Source organism: Podarcis bocagei (genome assembly GCF_964188305.1).
Source record: "Podarcis bocagei genome assembly, chromosome: 5".
NCBI lineage: Eukaryota > Metazoa > Chordata > Lepidosauria > Squamata > Lacertidae > Podarcis > Podarcis bocagei.
In genome coordinates, this window is record NC_138129.1 from 20,226,944 (window position 1) to 20,250,573 (window position 23,630).

Below are 23,630 nucleotides of genomic sequence, written 5' to 3' on the forward strand. Positions count from 1 at the left end.
TTTGGATCACCTCAGCGAGTGTGAAAGGGAGGTCTTGTTGTCTGGGCCGCCCAGGACCTCCACACACACACTGCTGAGGCTTGCACCACAGAAAGGTCACTTTGGTGCTGTTAGCACAGTGGTTTGAGTTCACGCCTGGAGGCACTCATTGTCTCTCGAGACAGACGAACAACAACAACATGGTTTTTCTAATGGCTATTTTTATGTACAATACTCCTGTTCCATAAAGGATGTCACCTGCCCTAACCCTAATCCCAAGTAGTTTGGGACGGTGCTGGTTGACTGGGGAGATAGACAATGCTTTTATGCGCGTGTGTGTGTGCCCCCAGATTTCTGGTGCCTCCTGATTTTAGGTAGCTGCTGCAGACTGCCCAAAAGGACATGTTTGATGGAGACCAGTTCACTATGTAGAAGGTTGTAAGAAGACAGCCCTCTGTTTGAAGGAGTTTTCTGTTTGAAGGGCAGTCTGGTCCAAGTCCTGTTTAAAGGTGATGGTCAGGATTCAACCATATGGGAGACAGTGGATCTACTGGTGCAATTGTACAAGCTCAACCTTGCTGCTGCTTTGCCCCAGCCTTGTCCATGTAAAATAACAATAACACTGGAGTCTGGAAGTGACTCCATGACTCTGCCCCACCACGCTCACTGCTGGGACTGGGCATGCTCAGAGCATGGACTGCTATCTAACTGTTGGAGGGAGATGGTGAAAAACTGGAGCCGGGGCTGAAATGGAATGACTGGACTCCTGCACTGCAACATTTTGTTGCAGGGCCTCCCTTTTCTCATTCACCTCCTGTACTAGATTTCCAAGTGAATTTTTATACAAAAAGCGTTTAATATTTAACTCCAAGAAGGAGCATTTACTACGCTACTCAAAGCAAGCAACCCTCTTGGCATATTTGCTTTTGACGTTTTGTATTTATTTATGGAAAAGAGCTTTCTTTTAACAGCTTGGTAAACATAATGAGTACCGGAGGGGAGGGGAGGAAAGAGGACCAGCAAAAGCTATTTAAGTCAGCGCTGCTATTCTTTTGTCTGTTCGTCCTGCCATTCCAGCTATACTACTTAATCAAAAGCACAATGGTTTCTGAGCATGTACGAATTTCCTAAGTGTTAATAATAATAATAGTAATAATTTATTATTTGTACCCTGCCCATCTGGTAAGGGGGCAAATAGAAGAAGAAGCAAAAATTGGGGGGGGGGGGGAATTATGGTACATACTATATTTGCATCATTTTCAGTTTGCCCCCTCTCGATTAATGTCTACTGTATGTTTCAACTTGCTGCTATGTCGGCCTGCCCTCCCCCCTTCACCACTTCGTAGTAAACTCTTGTCCCATAGCCAGTACATTAAGTTCTTGGTTAGATCCATGACGTCAAATGGTATCTGGCTCTCAGCCATGGAATGGTGCTGGGAAGGAATGCATGAATGAACTGGGTTCTCAGTTCACATGGTTCGTTCTCTCTCTCTCTCTGTGTTATAAGGCAGAGAATCTCCGTCTTTTAAACATTTAGCCATTGGGTGGAGGCAGAGGGGTTGGAATGGTGCCCTGTGGCATATGCACTCCAAGCAGAAATGACACAAGAAAGTTTTCCTTCTCTTGAAAGATGTGAACGAAGAGATGTCACTCCAAACTAGCGTTTCGACAGAGGAAAATGCAAATCCATGATGCAACTCATGCTAGAACAAGTTTTTTTATAAAAAGGCTGTTTTTTAAAAAAAATGAACTTTAATCATCCCCAAGTCTAGTTACAGCTCAAGACATAGGGATTTATTTTATTTGGGGGGTGGTTTAGGGAAAGAGGAAAAAAGAAAATTGACAGAGGACTGAAGACTGAAGACTTCAATAATTTAGAAACAGAGTGGCAAGAATAAACAGAAGCGAATATTTCTGCAAACATGGAATTGCTGCAATTCCATGGGAGATGAACAGGGAGTAAGCTGCACTGAGTTCAGTGGGACTTACTTCATGCCCTCCAACATTTCTCCGATGAAAATAAGGACGTCCCATTCCATCATGATAATTTTACTATTTATACCCCACACATCTTATTGGGTTGCCCTAGCCACTCTGGGCAGCTTCCAACATATATAAAAACATAATAAATTATTAAACATAAAAACCTTGCCTATGGAGGATTGCCTTCAGACATCTCCAGGGTTGGATAACTCCATACCCTCCAACATTTCTCCAATGAAAACAGGGACATCCTAAGGAAAAATGGGACATTCCAGGATAAAATCAGAAAACCGGGATGGCTTCTCTAAATCAGGGACGTCCCTAGAAAATCAGGAGGGTCTGTTAAAGGTAAAGGTAAAGGTAAAGGGACCCCTGAACATTAGGTCCAGTCCTGGCCGACTCTGGGGCTGCAGCACTCATCTCACTTTATTGGCCGAGGGAGCCGGTGTACAGTTTCCGGGTCATGTGGCCAGCATGACTAAGCCACTTCTGGCGAACCAGAGCAGTGCACAGAAATTCCGTTTATCTTCCCGCCGGAGCGGTACCTATTTATCTACTTGCACTTTGACATGCTTTCAAACTGCTAGGTTGGCAGGAGCAGGGACCGAGCAACGGAAGCTCACCCCGTCGTAGGGATTCGAACCGCCGACCTTCTGATTGGCAAGCCCTAGGCTCTGTGGTTTAACCCACAGCACCACCCGCATCTGTTACATTACAGTAAACATGTTTAGCATTGCATTGCACAGCTTGGAGAATCCATCCACTTGGTGTGGATGTTCAAAATGAGTAGAAAATGAAGTCTTTCTGCATGCAACAGAAAATTTGTGGCAATTATCAAATTGTGAAGCTCAGTTTAAAGATTATGCTTGGCATGCTGTAATGTAGTCATCGCTGCCAATACTGTTGCAGCAAGTGGGCGATGCATTCCTTGGTGGCCGGATCTGCTATTCTAATGGATCTTGCCACCCGAGACAGTTGCTTCACCTTGCCTCATGTGTGGGCCGGCCCCAATTCCTGCATTTGGTAACATATTAAATTAGGCCACAGCATGTTTAGCAATAGCATCGTCAGAGGCCTGTAGTGAACCAGTTTATATGGTCACATGGAACTGACCCAAAATTATACTTAAAGTAGGCCATCATTTTAAAATTATGATCCAGTGATGGTTACTAGTTATACAAGCTAAAAGAATAAAAATAAACACAGTATTGATATTTAGACATAATCTAGCTCTGATTGCCAGATGGTGACGTCGAGGTGTAGGGAATAATTATCAGGACTTGCTGGTGAATATCTTAGTTATTTGGCTGTCCACTGTCGGAGGCAGCATGCTGGATTAGAATGGACCTTTTCTCTGACCTTTTCTTAATGAAAGCAGTGTTCAAACACACAAGTTCACACTTATCCAAACTTCACAATGCAAACAGTGTTTTCAAAAAATGCATATATTGTGCCCAACATGAAGATATTAGTGAAAACAATACACAAAACGCATTACATTGAGGAAAACTGCTTGCAAAAATGTGTACATTATTCAAGACTGCATACAAAATTGTGTTTGCTGGGAGAAATTAACACAAAGATGCATATGAATATTCACGAGAATTAAAAAATAAAAATAATCGCAGATTGCTGTAACGCGGTGAACTGAATTTAAGATTGGAAAAACGAAAAATGGAGAGACCCCCAAACTGATAGATTCTTTCATCCGAAGCTGTGACTATTGGTCATGCTGGCTGGGGCTGGTGGGAGCTGGATTCCAACAGTGTCTTAGAGAGGAGAGAGGAAATTTAACCACTGCCCTTTCCTGAACCTGCAGCAGGGACTAAAAGTTCAGTCTCCGATTTACCTTATTTCACCTGCTAGGGGATTAAAACGTGGTTCAGGCCAGGTGATTGGGCTGGGTTATAGGGGACATTCTAGGATAAATTGTTCTCTCCGCTGCTACCCTGAGTGTGATTCATAGACAGCGTTTGCTGCTTAAAACCTAAGATGACCTGGCATTGACATGCAGGAAACAGAGCAGTTGGGTTCTCTCATTAAACTAGCTGTCACAGAAGCTGGAGAAGAAACTGCTAGAAAACAAGAAAATATACTTTATCTCCGACTCTCTTTTAAGATAAATAACAAAGGCGCTGACTGACCAGTTCTGAAAATTCATCAATCAAGGGTGGCTTGGTTTTTTGTTCTTTGTTTTTAAAGGAAGGCCTTTTATTCATTTACGTAAATGGCTCTGATTTCATTTGATGGAGGGCAGTATAAAAACAGGCACAAGCCACACACCCCTCCCCAGGCCACACACAAGATGTGTGGAGAGGATGGTGTCCAAAGTACATCATTCAGAACAAATTCAAACACACCTTGTTGTTGTTGTTTAGTTGCTTAGTTGTGTCCGACTCTTCGTGACCCCATGGACCAGAGCACTCCTGTCTTCCATTGCCTCCCGCAGTTTGGTCAAATTCATGCTGGTAGCTTCAAGAACACTGTCCAAGCTTCTTGTCCTCTGTCGTCCCCTTCTCCTTGTGCCCTCAATCTTTCCCAGCATCAGTTTCTTTTCCATGGAGTCTTCTCTTCTCACGAGGTGGCCAAAGTATTGGAGTCTCAGCTTCACGATCTGTCCTTCCAGTGAGCACTCAGGGCTGATTTCCTTCAGAATGGATAGGTTTGATCTTCTTGCAGTCCATGGGACTCTCAAGAGTCTCCTCCAGCACCATAATTCAGAAGCATCAATTCTTTGGCGATCAGCCTTCTTTATGGTTCAGCTCTCACTTCCATACATCACTACTGGGAAAACCATGGCTTTAACTATACAGACCTTTGTTGGCAAGGTGATGTCTCTGCTTTTTAAGATGTCTCTGCTTTTTAAAAAACACACCTTAGGGATAGTGAAACCATGGAGTTAGGAGTCAGTGATGGCCACCAACTTGGATGGCTTTAAAAGAGAAAAGCACTTTTGCTTTGCTGGAATGTGTCCTTGAGTTAGGATAATGCTTCTGTTTTTCCTGAATGGAGATATGCCTGTGTGGGATTGTGGGTAGAGAAATTTAACTGCAGGCAGCTGTACAATGGGAAGAGACCCATATGAGGAAATGGTCCTGTTCAATATAAGGCAGTTTCATCGATACATCCATAAAACAGACAACTCTCCCCACTTGGGGGCCCTGCTATTTCAGGGCCATTTGTCTATGGAGATAACTCTGGCACAGTGGAACAAGACCTGTGGTTTCACGGCCGGGGTACCAGAGCTTTCAAGCCTTCTCTTAGAACAGCTGACCAAAGGAAAGAGGAGATTTGGGTTGCCAATCTGCAAAGCTAAGCAAGAAATGTGTCATGGGAGTTTTCATTGCATTGGCATGTTTTCTTTTAGCCCATGCCAGACATTTAAATATGTAGAGTGGGAAGAAGATAATGGACAGAAATTAAGCGGACCTCCCTAAAGGTCCCTCTGTTGTGCTGTGTTTTGTTTTTGTGTGGGCAAAGGTTCAGAGAGCCTCTTGGTTCAGCTTCAGCCACTTTGCTTGTTTCTAAGTGAAACCAGCTGCGGACATGATCCAATGTACATAGCCTCCAGTGCTGCAAAACATTTGCATGAAAAGGTCTTTTTCTTTGCCTTATTTACTGCCTTGAAGCAAAAAAGAAAAAATAGGGTAAAATGTCAAAGTTCTGTTCCAGAACAAATTGCGCATCTCCACCTACTCTTGGCTAAGCTGATTGTCTGATTGTCCTTCACCTTTCTGTGGGGAAAATATGGATGAAAATGGGAAGATAATGGGTACAACCAAGAACAGTGGAACTGCTTCTCTCTCTCTCTCTCTCTCTCTCTCTCTCTCTCTCTCTCTCTCTCTCTCTCTGCGTGTGTGTGTGTGTGTGAGAGAGAGAGAGAGAAGGGTGTGATTTTATTAAAGGCAAAATGTGTTGTGTGTTTGTGACACACAAGTGAGCAAAGTTCCTTATTATTGGTATATGGAGAAATACAACAAAAACATATGAATGAACAGCCGTAGCAATTTCACATAGCCAATGATCTAACCTAAATAGTATTGGTCCAAGCACCACTCAAACAACAAAACTACCATAAGTTTGAAGTATCACTTCTCAAGACAATTAGAAGAGCCAAGAAGATTGTTAAATCTTTGAAGGTGACGTGGAAACTACAACTAATCCAGAATGCGGCAGCTAGACTAGTGACTGGGAGTGGCTGCCGAGACCATATAACACTGGTCCTGAAAGACCTCCATTGGCTCCCAGTATGTTTCCGAGCACAATTCAAAGTGTTGGTGCTGACCTTTAAAGCCTTAAATGGCCTCGGCCCAGTATACCTGAAGGAGCGTCTCCACTCCCATCATCCAGGCCGGACACTGAGGTCCAGCACCGAGGGCCTTCTGGTGGTTCACTCACTGAGAGTAGTGAGGTTACAGAGAACCAGGCAGAGGGCCTTCTCGGTGGTGGTGCCTGCCCTGTGGAACATCCTCCCTACAGATGTCAAGGAAATAAACAACTATCTGACTTTTAGAAGACATCTGAAGGCAGCCCTGTTTAGAGAAGTTTTTAATGTTTGATGTTGTTGCTTTTTTATTATTGTTATTGGTGTTCTGTTGGGAGCCGCCCAGAGTGGCTGGGGAAACCCAGGCAGATGGGCGGGGTATAAATAATAATTATTATTACTATTACTATTATTATTCAGAGTCACCCTGGGCTCACCCTGGGAGAATAATTGGGTGTCACAGCACTGGCAGGCATGGAATGTGCAGAGCGAGGAATCAGCTCTTTATTGTCAAAAGTACACTTATAAGTTAAGAAAAGGGATGTCCATCAGTTCCGCATTTCTCAGCTGCTCCTAAGTGTGCATCTCATGAGGCAGTTGCTCCAACCTTGGCTTATGTATCCCACCCCCACCCAGCTGTGGGCAAGCAGGCGAAGACTACACCTTTGTGTATCCTGTTTCTGCTTCTCCCTCTTCACTCCTCTTCTGGTCCTGGGAGACAGTGGAGCAGGAGAGGTAGAGGCAGGAGGCAAGCAAAAGGTTCCAGGTTCAATCCCTGGCATCTCCAGGGAGGGCAGGGAAAATTTCCTGTCTGAAACCCTGGAGAGATGCTACCTCTCAGTGTTGACAGGACTAAATCAGAACTACCGTAATTTTCATGTAAACTGCTTAGAGGATGATTAAGAGGTATATAGGTCCTGTTAAGGCAGGGGTCAGCATACTTTTTCAGCAAGGGGCCAGGCCACTGTCCCTCATACCTTGGGGGATGACGACTATATTTGGGGGTGGGTGAATGAATTCCTATGCCCCACAAATAACCCAGAGATGCATTTTAAATAAAAGGACACATTCTACTCAGGTAAAAACAAGCTGATTCCCGGACTGTCCACAGGCCGGATTTAGAAGGCGATTGGACCGGATCCGGCCCCCGGGCCTTAGTTTGCCTAAGGTAAAGGGTAAAGGGGACCCCTGATCATTAGGTCCAGTCGTGACCGACTCTGGGGTTGCGGCGCTCATCTCGCTTTATTGGCCAAGGGAGCCGGCGTACAGCTTCCAGGTCATGTGGCCAGCATGACTAAGCTGCTTCTGGCAAACCAGAGCAGCTCACGGGAATGCTGTTTACCTTCCCGCCAGAGTGGTACCTATTTATCTACTTGCACTGTGATGTGCTTTCGAACTGCTAGGTTGGCAGAAGCAGGGACCGAGCAACGGGAGCACACCCCATTGCAGGGATTCGAACTGCTGACCTTCTGATCAGCAAGTCCTAGGCTCTGTGGTTTAACCCACAGTGCCATCCGCGTACCTTAATTTGCCTACTCATGTGTTAAAGAAATAAGTTTCATGGGCACATGGTCTGATTTGTTATAAGGCAAAAGGCAATTTCCTATGGCTGCTCCCAACCCCAGACTTCTCCTCAGTTGAATGATGAGACATTTGCACTGAATGCAGAAGCTGCTGCTGAGACATAAGGGGAAGCTCAAGGAATTATGATGACTAGACAAGATAATCCACTCAGGTGCTTCACAAATATTTGGCGTATAGTCCAAGTGTGTTGTTTTTGTCAACAGGCACGTCCAATTGAAGAACTACCTGGCACCATGGAAGATGCCGTACATTCTGTACTCCAGACCCTCCTGACATGCTAAGGCTGCCTGCTTGTCTCAGAGCACCATGCAGGTGTGTGGTCTGCAGCTTGCAGTGAAGTAAAATGTTGGCAGAGAGGAAGAGCTGAACACAGGAGAGAGAATATTTAACAAGCAGGGATGATTAAAAGCCTAAAATTGGGTTAGGCAGATGTGAACGAACAATAGGAGCGAGCTGATTGCAAAGTGCATACTAATCTAGTTATTCAGTCACCATGGAGATGATTTGTGTCATGAAAATGACTCCAGTAATGCTCTGGAACATGAGCTGCAATCAGGAGTTAACCTTATGCTTAAATGTGGACTCAGCACCCACCACAAAATCAGCAGCAAAGAATGTATTGCTGTACGCCACCTCCAATCTCTAAGCATTGCAAGATTCTGGGGTTCCTAACTATCAGGCAGTTGAAGTAGGGGTACCCACCCATTATGTACTCTGGCACAAAGCCACTTCCTTTGTTATTTAGAGAGCCATTACCTCAACAGGAAGCTAGCCTGGCTATTCCAGGAATTGAATCCATGCTGGATTAATTAATTTCACAATTGTTCATAATCCAATAAAAACTATGTAGTTTAATTAATTCAACAACACTGATGCACTTGATCCAGAGATGCCAGCTTTTCAAAGCCTGACAGTCGTTTGCACCTCCAGCATCCTCCAGCTTCCCCCTTGACTCTTCGCATCACCTACAGAATTCCCCCTCCCCGGGAGTTGTACCATTCACTTTGGGAACCGCTTGGGACATAGGAATCTGCCTTATACTATTGGTCCATCTCTGTCTACTGGCAGCCGATCTCCAGGATTTAAGTCTCAATGTCTCTCCCAGCCCTTCCCAAAGACGCCAGTGACTGAACTTGGAACCTTCTTCATGCAAAGCAGATTTTCTACTGCTGAGCCACAGCCCATCCCTAAAGGGCTATATTGGCATGAATCATTATTTCGGATTGAGTGTGTTAATTCGGTGCTAATATGTTTAATTGCAAATGTAGTATGTTGCACATAGCCAGGAGAACACAGAACTTCACTGGCGTACAGCTGATTTGTGAAAGTAACTTATTTGATCCTGAGGCTACCGCTTGGCAATGTGGCAGTCATTTCAGCTTTTTCTAAATGCAAACACAGTTCCTGATTATGATTCACCTGTTTGATTAAAAATAATTACACAAGGGAAATATGGAGCCCTCTGAGAACTTGGAAGGAGTTGGAGAAGCAGTACCAGATCGTTTTAATGTTAGTCATTTGATAAGTGGAGACTAATTTTCTCTTCCGCCTGGAACTGTTGAGTAAAGTTTTGCTTAGATGGTATCACCAAGAGGAAATAGAATTATTATATTGAAATGCTTCTGGAATCTGCAGAGTATTCACAAATATAAACATGATGAAGAGTGTTGCATGGGAAACCCCAGATCAATCCCAGCTGTACTTGCCAGCTACAAGATCAAGCAGCCTCTTATGTAAGAGTCACCTTATGATTTTAGTATGATAAATATCACTAATTAAACTGAATGTTGATTACCTTTCTTCTTCTTCTTCTTCTTCTTCTTCTTCTTCTTCTTCTTCTTCTTCTCCCCATTAAGATGGTTCTGACCCCTGTGCATACATTATTTCACTCCCCACAATGACCCCATACAGAGTAGGTCACTATTCTTATATCACTATTTATATTATAGATGAGGGACGTGGATGGCGTTGTGGTCTAAACCACTGAGCCTCTTGGGCTTGCTGATCAGAAGCTCAGTGGTTCAAATCTGCGCAACAGGTTGAGCTCCCCTTGTTCTGTCCCAGCCTCTGCCAACCTAGCAGTTCGAAAGCATTCCAGTGCAAGTAGATAAATACGTACCACTGTGGCAGGAAGGTAAACAGTGTTTCCATGCGCTCTGGTTTCCATCAGGGTGTCCTATTGTGCCAGAAGCAGTTTAGTCATGCTGGCAACATGACCCAGAAAGTTGTCTGTGGACAAACACTGGCTCCCTTGGCCTGAAAGCGAGATGAGTGCCACAACCCCATAGTCGCCTTTGACTGAACTTAACCCTCCAGGGGTCCTTTACCTTTTACCTTACCTATAGATGAGCAAACCATCCATGGCTGGTAGGGCTGCTTGGTCTAAAGTTTATGGGTTGTATCCAACAAAAATCTTCTGCTAGTACAAGGATTTGTGCTTGCGCAACAAAATGTACCTCCCCTCTCCCCACATATCTCCCAACCTGCTCCAAAGGGGTGGTGGAACTTCCCCAGAATAGATTTAGGGGGGTGCAGGAAGAGGAGAGGAAAGGGAAGTGTCAGGATGCTGGCAGCAGCTCCTAGCTGGTTGCCTGGAAAAGTATAAAGACGAGGGAAGGTTTCTTGCCATCCTTTTTTATTCAATAATTACAGAGACAGGCTATAGAACCCAGCCTCTTGGATAATGGCGTTGTCCTGAGTACATCTCCACCCCGCTGTCTCTCTCATTTCCTCATTCATCACTTCTACGGGAGCTGCTACGTGCCCTCTGTCTTTGAGCTCTTTGCTCTCCTACTTTCAAGGCTTGCTGGGTTCTGGGGGTGGGGTGGGGTCTGGAATGCTTTCTAAAGAGACTTGTCATGGTCCTGTTCACAGGTGATCGAAGTCCTGGCTGGGGACTTCGGGACCAGAGGCAAGATGGCGGGGTGGGAGCAGGAACGGAAGTCCAGAAACCAGGAGTCAGAAAGCCAAGGGTCCAAGGGTCAGGAAGCAAGGAGTCACGAAGTCAGGGGTCCGAGGATCAAGAAGCAAGGAGTCAAGGAATCAAGGGTCTGAGGCTCAAGAAGCAAGGAGTCACAAAGTCAGGGGTCCGAGGATCAAGAAGCAAGGAGTCACGAAGTCAGGGGTCCGAGGATCAAGAAGCAAGGAGTCAAGGGTCTGAGGATCAAGAAGCAAGGAGTCACAAAGTCAGGGGTCACGAAGTCAAACACAGCAAGGTAAGGAACGTGTTGCTGTGGCAAAGAGCTGAGGGGAAAATGCTGACCTTATATCCCTTCCCGGCTCTGGCCACCAGGTGCTGTGAGTTACCAATTGGCCTCACCTGTGCAGCCGCGCCTTGCCTCTTCAGAACAAACTTAGGAAGGCCCCAGTTCTGCAGAGTCCTATTGGTCACAGGGCCTGGCTCCTGCATGCACACCTGACAACACTGTGTCCATCAGCTGTCGCCCTGCTTCCTCCTCCTCCTCTCTCTCTCCCATTATCTCCCAACTTCCCCCTTTATCTGCCTCTGAGCTGTGACCTCCCGCAAACCCCTTTGTAAATCTAAACTGTCTTCTTCTTCCTCCTCGCTGGAAGGTTCAGGCTGGGGAGGTGGTCTCCACCATTCCCCCTCTGCCCAGCCTCTGACAGGAAGTTCCATTGCACATCCACCTCTAACTGGAGATTGTGGGGATTGAACATGGGACCTTCTTCAGTCAAGGCAGATGCTCTGCTACTGAGTTACTGCCCTTCCCCTTCAAAAACTTATAGCAGTGGCAGGGATGTGGCTTCATCATGTTTCTTAGTATAGGAATAGGGATGTTCTAAGCATGTGAAATGCTGGAAGGCATGATATGTGCTGTGTTCCTACAAGAAAATGTGTCTTGAGTTTTTTAAGTCACAACAGGAAGGTGGGGTGGGCAGGGCAGAATAAGCATGTTACTAAAGGTAAAGGGACCCCTGACCATTAGGTCCAGTTGTGGACAACTCTGGGGTTGCAGCGCTCATCTCGCTTTATTGGCCGAGGGAGCCGGCGTACAGCTTCCGGGTCATGTGGCCAGCATGACTAAGCTGCTTCTGGTGAACCAAGGCAGTGCACGGAAACGCCGTTTACCTTCCCGCTGGACCGGTACCTATTTATCTACTTGCACTTTGACGTGCTTTTGAACTGCTAGGTTGGCAGGAGCAGGGACCGAGCAACGGGAGCTCACTCCGTTGTGGGGATTCAAACCGCCGACCTTCTGATCGGCAAGTCCTAGGCTCTGTGGTTTAACCCACAGCGCCACCCGCGTCCCAATGATGTTACTAGCTGACACAAAAAACTGCTCTGATGCAGGGCAGAAGGAATACTGACCTTGATCCTTGCCAGAAGAACAAAATAATAGTTCTGAGGACTAGGTAAATACCAGAGTAACTGTGCAAAAGAAATAAAACCGATCTTCTCATGTCAGACTTTTGCAAATAAAGAAATAATAATCAAAAAGTCATCTACTTAAGAGAAGAAATAATAAGTCCATTAGAAACCATGTACACTCCAGGCAACAATTCAATACGTTGAAAAAGCCATTTGGGCTGAAGATCAATAATTGATATGGGCCTTTAATTAAATTGGAGTTCTAATAATTTCAGAACAGTTGTTAGCTCCCAGGGCATATGTGTCACAATGAAATGTGTGTGGTAATCAGTAATCAATAATATTGTGTAAACAAAGCATTGCCTTGTGAAAGCACAGCTAAGCAATCTTTGTTGGGGAGTATTTAGGGAGGGGAATACCTCTGCTTTGATTGAGGTTACCAAGTATTTTCAAATCCCCCAAGGTAGCTTTGCTAGTCTTTTGCAGCAAAAGCAACAAAGAATTTTGCAGTACCAGGGGTGCCAACTTAGGTAAGCCCCGCCACACATAATCAATCGTATGATGCAGCACACACACACCATTTGAGGGGCAATGCCCATCAACTTTGTGGGGCCCGGCCCCCTCAAATATTTTATTGGGGGGGGTCGAAGCCCCCACAGCCCTTAGGAGTTGGCTCCTATGTGCAGCACCATAAAAGATTGTCACATTTCCACCATGGAATCATAGCACTGTAGGCTTGGAAGGGTCATCTAGTCCAACCCCCTGCAATGCAGGAATCTCAACTCAAGCATCCATTACAGATGGCCACCCAACCTCTGCATAAAAACCTCAAAGGAAGGGGAGTCCCTCACCTCCCTAGGGGGTCCATTCCACTGTCAAGCAGCTCTTACCACCAGAAAGTTCTTTCTGATGTTTAGTTGGAATCTCCTTTCTTTTAACTTGAAGCCATTGGTTTGGATCCTTCCCTCGGGAGCACGAGAAAATAAGATTGCTCCATCTTTCATGTGACAGTCCTGCATCTCTCTCTATTCTGCAATCTCCTTTTGTGCGCACACCCCAGGATGATATATGTTGCTTTAAGATGCATAGAATCTTAAGAGCAAGACTGTTGGTTACCTTGTTCAGTTAGAGAAGGTTAAGTTCAGCTGATGGATGGATATGGAGGCTTGCTCAGAGTCGCAAAGTGATTTCATGCTCTTTATTCAGCTCATAGTGGTGAGGAGGAATGAATGAAAGTCCCCTCAAAGTATCTGCTTTATATACATTATTTACACAATGGGCTGCACATGATTGGCTAATTCTGGAATTCTACTGTAAGCCAATCAGGTTGTGGATTCACTTATAACCGGGTGCATGATTGGGTGGTTCCTGCCAACCAATCATACTGCTGCATTGTTCTAGGACCAATCAGACTGCTGCATTCTGAATCCTATTGTTCTAGGACCAATCAGACTGCTGCAATTTGGATCCTATTGTTCTAGGACCAATCAGACTGCTTCAGTTTGGCTCCTATTCAACTCAGTACATAACACTTGTTCATAAAATACCTGTTCTAAACTACTACATTCAATCTGAAACTTCACGTTGAACACAACACATGGTTCCAAGAGAGAGATGTATTGTGTATCAGTGCAACAACCAAGATCCTGAAAAGCTCTGAAAGACTTCCATTATGGGTTATTCTCAAACCACCCAAGTCCTGTTTTCTAGAATGCTGTGTAGCCATTTTCCGCCATATTGGATAAGCAGTTATAGTGAATGCAGACACAAACTAGGTAACTTACCATGCTATGCTTCCTTCCTGGCTATTTGAACTTCTAATCATAATCTTCTCCATGCTTTGACATTTCCCTGCTTGAGAGTCCATTGGAAGCCTCGTCTTCTTGGTGTATGTTATTTTCTCTGGCATCCAGGGAACTGGCACAGCTTTGCAAGATCAGCTTAAGAGAATACAACAAGGCCGGAGCAAATATACTGGCACAAAGGAGACACATACAATTCCAATGGTTCTTAATTCCGGGCACTATCATCAAATGCTCAGGAGTGCTGCTCCAATCAGAGAGCAGCACTCCTGAGCTGCTGGGTGAGCAGTTTTTACACAGGCTTTATCTTTGAGACGGAGGAGGGGGGAAAACTAGGAGGTTGGCAGGCTGGGACTGGCAGCCAGCAAGCTGCAAACTTGGCAAAACCCAATCTTGATTTCTCTGTTGTTTTGTTACCGGTCCACTTTGTGGCTGGTAGTTCTGTTATCATCCTCTATATTTGTTTGATTGTTTATTATTTGTTTTGGATTGTTACACTCGCTCCAATTCTCTGAGTGGCCGTAAGCTCCAAAGGCACACTGCTTGCCCTGGTTTGCTTCTCTTTCAAAAGAGTTCACCGGAAGTTTTACTGGTGCTTTGTAATGTTTACATTTATTTTACAAACATACAGGTTGCAGAAACACATAGATGATGAGGAGGACGCAGCTTGACAGACCGCGAAAGTCCTCTGCTCCTGTGTCAGATCTCTAGGGAGATGGGCGGCATCCTAAGATGCTTTCATGAAATCCAAAGGCATGTCTGTTTCTTGAGCATTGATTCAGATTTGTTTGTTTGTATGACATTGCCTCATTCCAGTGCATTTTTCGGAACCTTTCCAAATTGCAAAAAGATTTGGCCGCCCTCTATTGCTGCCTTGTTCCCCCAGTGTATGTGTGTTCAACATTCATATAGTTCTATGCATCCTCCATGTGAAGATGGCACTTTCTGCCAGTGTCCCAGAAAAAGCGGGACAGCCCATTTTTTTCCGTGAAAGAACTGCAGCTGTGTTGGTTGTCACGATCTCACACGATTTTGCAGTGCGATTACCTCCCCCACCCCAAGAAAGTTCTTTGTTGGGGAGGGAATCCATGGCGTGGAATCATGCAAGATCGTGGAAACCAAAATGTCCACCATGCTCTCAAGATAAAAAATGGGAAGAAGTCCAACAGTCATACCTTGGTTTACAGACGCTTCGGGTTGTGTGATTTCGGGTTGCACACCGTGCCGAACCCGGAAGTACCGGGATGGGATACTTCTGGGTTTTGGTGCATGCACAGAAGCGCTGAATCGTGACCTGTGTGTGCGCACATGCGGTCCTGCGGGTTGCAAACGTGCTTCCTGCATGGATCATGTTCACAACCCAAGCATCCACTGTATTTAGTCGCCAGATTCTGCACTACCATGATAGATATTTGTTGAAGGATGGTTTATGTTACAAATCAGCCCTAAATTGAAGGCCCATATTGTTAGATCTACACTTCTGAAGACCCACCCCATACAGCTGTTTTTAACTGATCTCTTTTAATTTTTCTTATCAGTTTTTACTCATCCATTACCTATGCTTAATCAAGTATTTTATGTATATGTTTTAATCTATGTTTGGTTCTTTCTCCCATTTATTTTATAATTATTCACTTAGAGATACTGTTATGCTATTTATTTAGATGTTTTGCTTATGCTGGTCTGTGACCATAATAACGTAAATTCATTCATTCATTCACAGCGAGGGATAACAAACGTCTCCCTCTAAGAATGGCAGTGCTTTCTGTTCGGCAACTTTCTCAGCTCTCCCAGAATGTGGAGAGTGGTGAAGGGGGATGCTACACAATGACTTTGAATCTGTTAACCCTCTCTCTCCCAGTGTTTCTTCTCCTAGCTGTTCTTTAGGATTTCCCAGCTTTTCTCTTCTGAACTATGCCCCTTTGCAAACCACTGTTCTAAATCTATACTCTCCTCCTGCTACTGGGGAGATTCAGGGGCGGGGGCAGGCGGCGGCACCCACCATTCTTCCTCATTGCAGCCCTCCTCAGCACGGGCCCTGACAATGCATGATGGAGGCACATGGTGAGGGGGCCAGTCCATGCACAGCGGTTGTAGGTGAGATCAGAGCATGCAGTGATGTTGGCAGAGAGGGTTAGGCTGTGTGAAATCATGATCACTCCCAGCATGTTCTTTCAAAGCATTTGTGTGGACACCCATATATTTCTCAATCTAACACACCTCAGAGGATTGTTGTGAAAATAAAATGAGCAGCGAGAAAGAACCTTGTCCACTTCCCTGAGCTCCTTGGAGAAACGGTGGGCTAAAGACATAATGAGTACAGGAAACTCTGAGTGGTTTTGTGTTCCTTTATGTCTAGGCCAATTTCAAGCAAAGCAGATTTAACATTCCGCTGTGATCTCCATAAAACATATTTGGCAACCCTGCTGTGGAAATAGGTCATGTTACAGCTGGACACATAGCTGGAGTCCCTGAATATTGAGAGCGTCTGCATTTGTGGTATAATTTATAGCTGTATGGAGGAAACAGCAATTAAATTATCATGCAACGCCCGGACAGGAACGTCTCCTCCACAGCTCATAAATGCATGTGAGAGGGGAAGCAAAGTTCCCGAATAAAATCAAAGTTCTTCCTTTATCTGAACATTTCCATTTAGGAGGATAGAGAAACAATCTGAATTCTCATCCAAAACGTATTGTTATCTGCTTTTCACTCAATGAATTTAGCAGGAGCACAGCACAATTTTGGAATAAGGTCATATGGCATTCTTTTGTTTTTAATTTTTGGTGCATGAACTGCTCTACTAGGCTTTCCTACTAGCTGTGGGTATGTAGTCCTAATATTACACCTGAGAATCTTTGTGGGGCAGTTAAGAGTGTGAGCCAGGACATCCCTGGTTCAATGCTTGCCTCTGCCATAAGCTTGCTATAAGCCTTGTGGTCGCAATGGCATTGGTGAGCAGCTATTGGGGACCCACTTCTGTGTAGGGCACTTGTGTCCAACTTTGTAGAGAAACTGGCTGCCGGAGGGCAGCCTGCTATCTGAAGACATCCTCTATTTGAATGGCTGTTTGATCCAAGTCCAGATTAGAGATAGGAAAAGATGGAGGGGTCTTGAAGTTGCCCATCAGCAATGAACACCCAGACAGCAGACTTGGCAGGCACACACAGGTCACCTGTTCACAGTCTTCTCTATTCTGGTGGGCTGCATTGTTTTTCTATCTAAATTATGCCCCTTATTTCTAAATTTGCATCTATACATATGAATCAGCCCATGCAGATTTTGTGCAGATCTGTATCCTCTTTCTTCCTATTGCTCGTGATACATTCCCTCTTTTTGGTGACTCTCCATCCTTGGCAAGGACCACTTGTGCCAACGCTTGTTCTGATTACACCTGCCGTGCTTTTAATGAGCAGCAGTGGTATGCCATGGTGAAGCTGCCATTTTGAATTGTCTTCCCTGGCGTGATGTTCTTTCAGGTACTTTTAATGAAGGGTGTTTTACAGCAGATCATGGCGCTAATTCTGCTGCTGATAAGTTCACTAGGGTGGGTTCATTGATGCCAGGCCCATCAGAGGGCCCCCATTTGTCAGGAATCCTCACATTTGCCTCTACTCCTGACTCACTACTCTGCCATATGCAAAACAGCCGCCACTCTTTCAGGCTCCAGCATCTGCATTAGCTCCCAATGTTACATCAGACTCTGGTGCAATCAAAACAGAGAACCCAGGATTAGGCTTTGCAAATGAAAGGATCCAAATGCTTCTGGTAAAGAGAATGTACGATTCTCAACAGCACCCATTAACTTGCATGGAGTAAAATAATAATTTGGGACACAGTTTCATTGCATACTAAAACACTTTAGCCTGCCCCAAGCATTAAAGGTAAAGGTAAAGGGACCCCTGACCATTAGGTCCAGTTGTGGCCGACTCTGGGGTTGCGGCGCTCATCTCGCTTTATTGGCCGAGGGAGCCGGTGTACAGCTTCCGGGTCATGTGGCCAGCATGACTAAGCCGCTTCTGGCGAACCTGAGCAGCGCACAGAAACGCCATTTACCTTCCCGCCAGAGCGGTACCTATTTATCTACTTGTGCTTTGATGTGCTTTCGAACTGCTAGGTTGGCAGGAGCAGGGAGCTCACCCCGTCACGGGGATTCGAACCACCGACCTTCTGATCGGCAAGCCCTAGGCTCTGTGGTTTAACCCACAGCGCCACCTGCGTCCCGCCCCAAGCATTGCTTTTCTGCAATTAGCTTGAAGGGGAATTAAAATGGAGAGCCCACCCAACGCTTGAACGTAACGCGATATATATCCCCTATGACTAACTAATCACCGTAAATTAGGAGACTTGAAAAGCGTCAGTAGCGCCTCAAGTACATAATGGCCAATGGCCCATCTAGTCTAGCATCCTCTTCTCTTAGTGACCAATCAGATGCCTGTGGGAAGCCCACACTGGCCAGAGTGGTGTAATTGTGTGTAATACACACCCACCCATCCGCACCCCTACACACACCATAGATCAGGTTCTGAAAAAGACAGGAGGAATACTCAGAAAATAATGGAATGCAGCAAGCTAATGTCATCATGTGGATGAGATGTAAAAAGTGAGAGGGCAAAGAATGGCAATTCTAAGCAAAAAGTTTTGTTCCCGTGCAGAACTGAAAGAAGATTCGACCGGCCCATATCTCTAGCCACTCCTGTCACCAGTTACAGGTTTAAGCAAAAGGGTTGTTGGGGTTATTGTGTGTGTGTGGAAGAAGGGCATGTTTGGCTTTCCTTCGGAAAGTAATCTTGTTCAAGAAAAAGTAGAACCAACCACCCTCCAATGAATGTACTTGCACTACTTACTTGCTTTCAAATTCTTTGAACTATGCAAATGAAAGAAAGGAATCGTCTGATTTTACCCACCTGCCAAAGATCATCAGTTGATTGTCCATTAGGAAGGACACAAACAACAGAAAAGGCAAACTGACTTTTTATTGTCTAGATTGCACCAGCGCAACAGTCCTCATTGGGACTGTTTGGCCAAGCAGATAAATCGTGCAACAAATCTGCTCTTCCAAAGAGTCTGTTGTGCATGTAATATAATCACTTTGCAGGAATTCAGCCCAGCATATGAATGCACCACACTAGTAAAAGCTAGACAAATGGTTCTTGAAGATTGTCAACATCCCCAATGAATGCTACAAAAATCATTCAGTCATGGAACATTTTGGAATCCGCTCAAGCTGGCTTTATTGTGTTCCTTTATTTTTCATGCATGTACAGCCTTGAACAGGGAGATTTCAGGAACAGAATGTGTTAAGATTTCCCATTCTATTACATCTAAATTTATGTAGGGGCAACTTTTTTGGCGATCACTCGTAGCCGTGTAAGATTGTCTTCCATAGATACAGTTTTAACAATGAGTCCGTAAGTGACTGTGGAGGCCAATTCTGGCCCCACACGTCCTTCCACAGTGGGTACATTGGTTTCCGGGCAGGAGTTGATCACGGTGTGGATTTGCCAAGCGTGCCTTCCTCTTAGCACATTTCTCCCTTGCGTCCTGAGTATGAGTGTCTTCAAAGCCCATGACACCTATTACTCAACATCCAAAAAAACCAAAGTGCTGCACCAACAAGTACAAAATAACCCCTCTGCAGCGCCACAAATCCAACTCAATGGTGTAACTTTGGGAAATGTTGATCACTTCTCCTACCTAGGCAGTTATCTTTCTACAAAGACCAACATTGATGCCAAAATCCAGCATCGCCTGAGCTCTGCGAGTGCGGCTTTCTCCCGATTGAAGTGCAGAGTGTTTAAGGACCGGTACAGTCACAGGGAAACCAAATGTTTGTACAAAGCTATTGTACTACCAATCTTACTATATGCTTGTGAAACAAGGGGCAACTATGGGATAGGCACTATACAGAACATAGGATAACATATTTCCTGCTGCATCACACTGGTGAGTGATGCTTAGCTTGTGTGTGATGACAACCCTGAGACCCTTTCCACATATGCTGCTGCCAAACCAGGTATCCTCCACTGCATACCTGAATATTTGTATTTCCCACTTTTTGACTTCTGCTCCCCCATTATCCTCAAAATTCTCCAGTTTTTGGAATTGGTTGGTAGATTACGAGCCCAAGAACTCACATGGTAAATTCCTGCTGTCATGAGTCATCATCTGAAAATACAATTTTTTTTAAATAAAAAAATTACCTTAAAAATGTTTCATTTTCAAAAAAAATATAATGTTTCATTTTCTATATATTAAACCCCCTCTAGTTTGATTTAAAGCAGTTTAACACACTCCTGTGTTTTACTCAGACTTGAAATTGATGGACCTAACTTTGTCCATGTTCTTTAACTTCCACGAATCTGTTCTGAGTAAAGGTTAGCTGAACAGCACCCTTCTGCTTTTAGTTTCAAGGCCTAGATTCCAAGTGTAAAGTTTTTAGTAGTTTTGGACATGAGCAGCCTATTCAAGGCCATCTTATTCTTGTGCTAATGCAATTAGAAGATCTGCATTCATTTTAAATTGGTACATTTTATAGGCATTTGCATGGAGCCAAAATTAAGTTGGAAGGGAGGCAGAGGGGAAGCATGGATAAAAGCTTTCTGATGGGTTTCAGCTTCAAAAGCCAAGAATGAGTTTTGTCACTTGACTTCAAGCCCTTGAAATGGAAATGCTGGCAGACCCGGAGCTATTATGATGCCGAGATGAAGAAAATGTATATGGCAAAGAACAAGGTGAAAATGCTGAAGGCTTTCTTTTTCCAGAGTAGTTACATCTGTTCGAATTCCAAGGCAACAAGCAACATCCTGATCAAACAGTAAGAAAAACGGAGTACTGCGTCCAACAGAAACATCTGGATTCAAGTGTGAGTGCCAGCATGCAGTTCCTCTCTTCACTATTGGAACACTGCAACCCCCCCCCCAAAAAAAAAAAAAACAACACCACACATGGAACCATAGAAGTGAACTGGATCAAAAGGCTATCTGCCACAGTCCTTCGCCCAAGGTGGAGTTGTATATCAACACAATCCCAACAACCAAGGCCCACAATCTAGGTCGGGTGAGGAAGCTTTTTGGCCCAGTGGGCCAGATCTGCAGATGAACTTTGAAAGGTGGGCAGGACAACCCACCTGTCAAAGTCCCTTGCGCAGGGCATCTGTTCTTAAAATTACATAGTGGTGGGCAGCAGGCAGTGTGGTGGAGTGGCTTCAAGAAGATCACCAGCTTTCTCCCCTGGAAAAACCCACAGAGCATCCATAAATCAGATCCCATCAGTCTCTGTGGATGGATCATCCAAATGAACACGCTTCTGCCATGTCCAGTGACTCTCTCCTTGGCTTGCCCCTCAGTCAGTGGCGTAGCGTGGGTTGTCAGCACCCGGGGCAAGGCAAGTAATTTGCGCCCCCTAACCCGTGGATTTGCGCCCCCTAACCCGTGGATTTGCGCCCCCTAACCCGTGGATTTGCGCCCCCTAACCCTAATCCCCAGATGTTGTGCCCGGTGCGGCCGACCCCCCCTGCACCCCCACGCTACGCCACTGCCCTCAGTGCTGGCTTCCTGGCTCTTGACACAACTCTGACAGCTGTGTACCACTCAGTCCTGATAATCAATCAGTGAGCAGAGAATATGGCAAACAACAAGGTGGCCATTTCAACAAACAGCCATATCTTTGCAGCATAATACCCAGTATTCCTCTCCTGTGCAGAAGTTTTTCCACACCATTACTGCTTGGTCTTTGTGGTGGCCGTGTCCCCATTATACATTTAAAGCAACCCCCCCAAACCTCTGAGAACTATAGCTATAGCTCTGCAAGAGGTAAGCTACAAATCCCATGATTCTTTGGGATACATGTTTTTAATGTATGGTGTGGTTTGTATGCAGCCGGTGTTCACATTATTAGATTTCCTATAGGTTTGCATTATACTTCAGCAGTGGAGAGGTGAGACCCTTTTGTGCCTTGACAATGATGATCTTTTAAAAGGATAGTGTATGCCTTTTCATGCAGGTCTTTGAAGATAGTTGGCTCGACCTATTAATGTAATGCAAACCATCTTGAAACCTGTGAAAGCACAATTTGTGAAATGGGAAACCTTTCTATTTAAAGTGGTACCTGATGTTATCCTGTTGGTTTAATATATTTACAGTATTTACTTAACATTAATGTGTTGGTAGATTTTAATGAGATATTTATAAAGTTCTACTGAACATCTACATTCTTCTTAGGATTTTTAAAAATCCGACTCAGATTTCCTGGAGATGCTCCTTTAGGGCTCTTCCTCAGCAAGCTTCAATTTAGGTTTGCAGATGATGGTTGTCGTTCAGTGCTGTTTGGATGTGTGATTGCTTCTCTGTGGGTGGGTGATCTGCAGTTTGCTCAGATTTAATTTAAAAATGCAGATCAGAGGCAATCAAACGCCCTGGCATTCCTGGTTAGCTATTTGCTTCGCTAGGCTCGCTGCTGAAGCTGTGCACACACAATTGATAGTGCCCTAGATTTCAGCGAAAAACTATCGCTGTCTTTCTGGGAACTGAAAGAACAGGAGGACTAATCCTCTTTATGATAAATAAAGGGCAAGCTTACCTGGCAGGGCATGAGGAGGAGGTGATCTAATGCCAAGTCATGATTTCATGAGGACGTTTCTTTGGAAATGGAAAACATTTTATAGGCTCTTCATTTTTATGGACCTTCTTGCAAGCACACGCACTCACGTGCGACTACACCAAACATACGAAAAGATCAGCAAATGGGAATGTATTCCCTCCATCTCCAATAATCCATGTGGATTTTATTATAGCTGTAAAAACAACCAAATGCTGGGAGAAATCCTGAACACAGAGAAGGCTCTCGTGATGTCTCTTTTATTTGGCCTGATTTGTTGATAGGAAGCTTTAAAAACCAAAGACATTCTCCAGCTACACTCGGGGCTTAGAACAAATGTGCTAGAGCAGTCCAAAGCTTCATCTGATGGCCCAGCGTTTTGTAGACACTGTTGATCCATCCAGATGTGCCATCTGGAAAACGCACAAGCAGAACCCTAGAAGGGCTGTAGCTCAGTGGTAGAACATCTGCTTTGCATTCAGAAGGTCCCTAGCTCAAGGCAGGACAGGGAGAGCCCCCTGTCTGTTATCCAGGAGAGCTGCTGCCTGTCAATTGGGGCAGTATTGAGTTAGACAGACCAGTGGTATACATCTTCCTTCCTGTGTCGCTGTGTCATGAAGACAATAGCCTCAGCTAGGGATGCAACGATCCGACAAATTTAGGTCTCCCGATGTCTCATTTTTCCAATCTTAAATTCCGTTATCCACATTTTGCAGCAATTACATGCAAATTCGAATACATTTTTTATATGCAGTTTTGACTAAAGCACACATTTTTGCAATCCGTTTCTCCTAATGTACTGTTAACCATCTTTATGCACATTCTCCTCTAAAATATGCATTTTTCTGAACTTTGATTGGAAAACTGCATTGCAAAATTTAGATAATTGCAAATTTTGAAGGATAGTACTGTTGTGGGACGCGGGTGGTGCTGTGGTCTAAACCACAGAGCCTAGGGCTTGCCTATCAAATCCCCGCTTTGAATCCCCTTGACGGGGTGAGCTCCCGTTGCTCGGTCCCTGCTCCTGCCAACCTAGCAGTTTGAAAGCACGTCAAAGTGCAAGTAGATAAATAGGTACCACTCCGGTGGG

The 23,630-nt window shown here is 44.8% G+C and overlaps 1 long non-coding RNA gene across 2 annotated transcripts in view; it reads left to right on the top strand.

Annotated features, from left to right (window-relative positions):
* Positions 1-23,630, top strand: part of LOC308588396 — a 220,439-nt gene that overhangs the window by 3,749 nt on the left and 193,060 nt on the right. Inside the window, exon 3 of one of the 2 annotated variants that reach the window (XR_014008705.1) lies at positions 8,014-8,504. This is a non-coding gene — a long non-coding RNA (uncharacterized lncRNA). Of the gene's footprint in view, positions 1-8,013; positions 9,591-23,630 lie in introns of those variants that run through there. The other variant, XR_014008706.1, reaches the window with a different exon arrangement.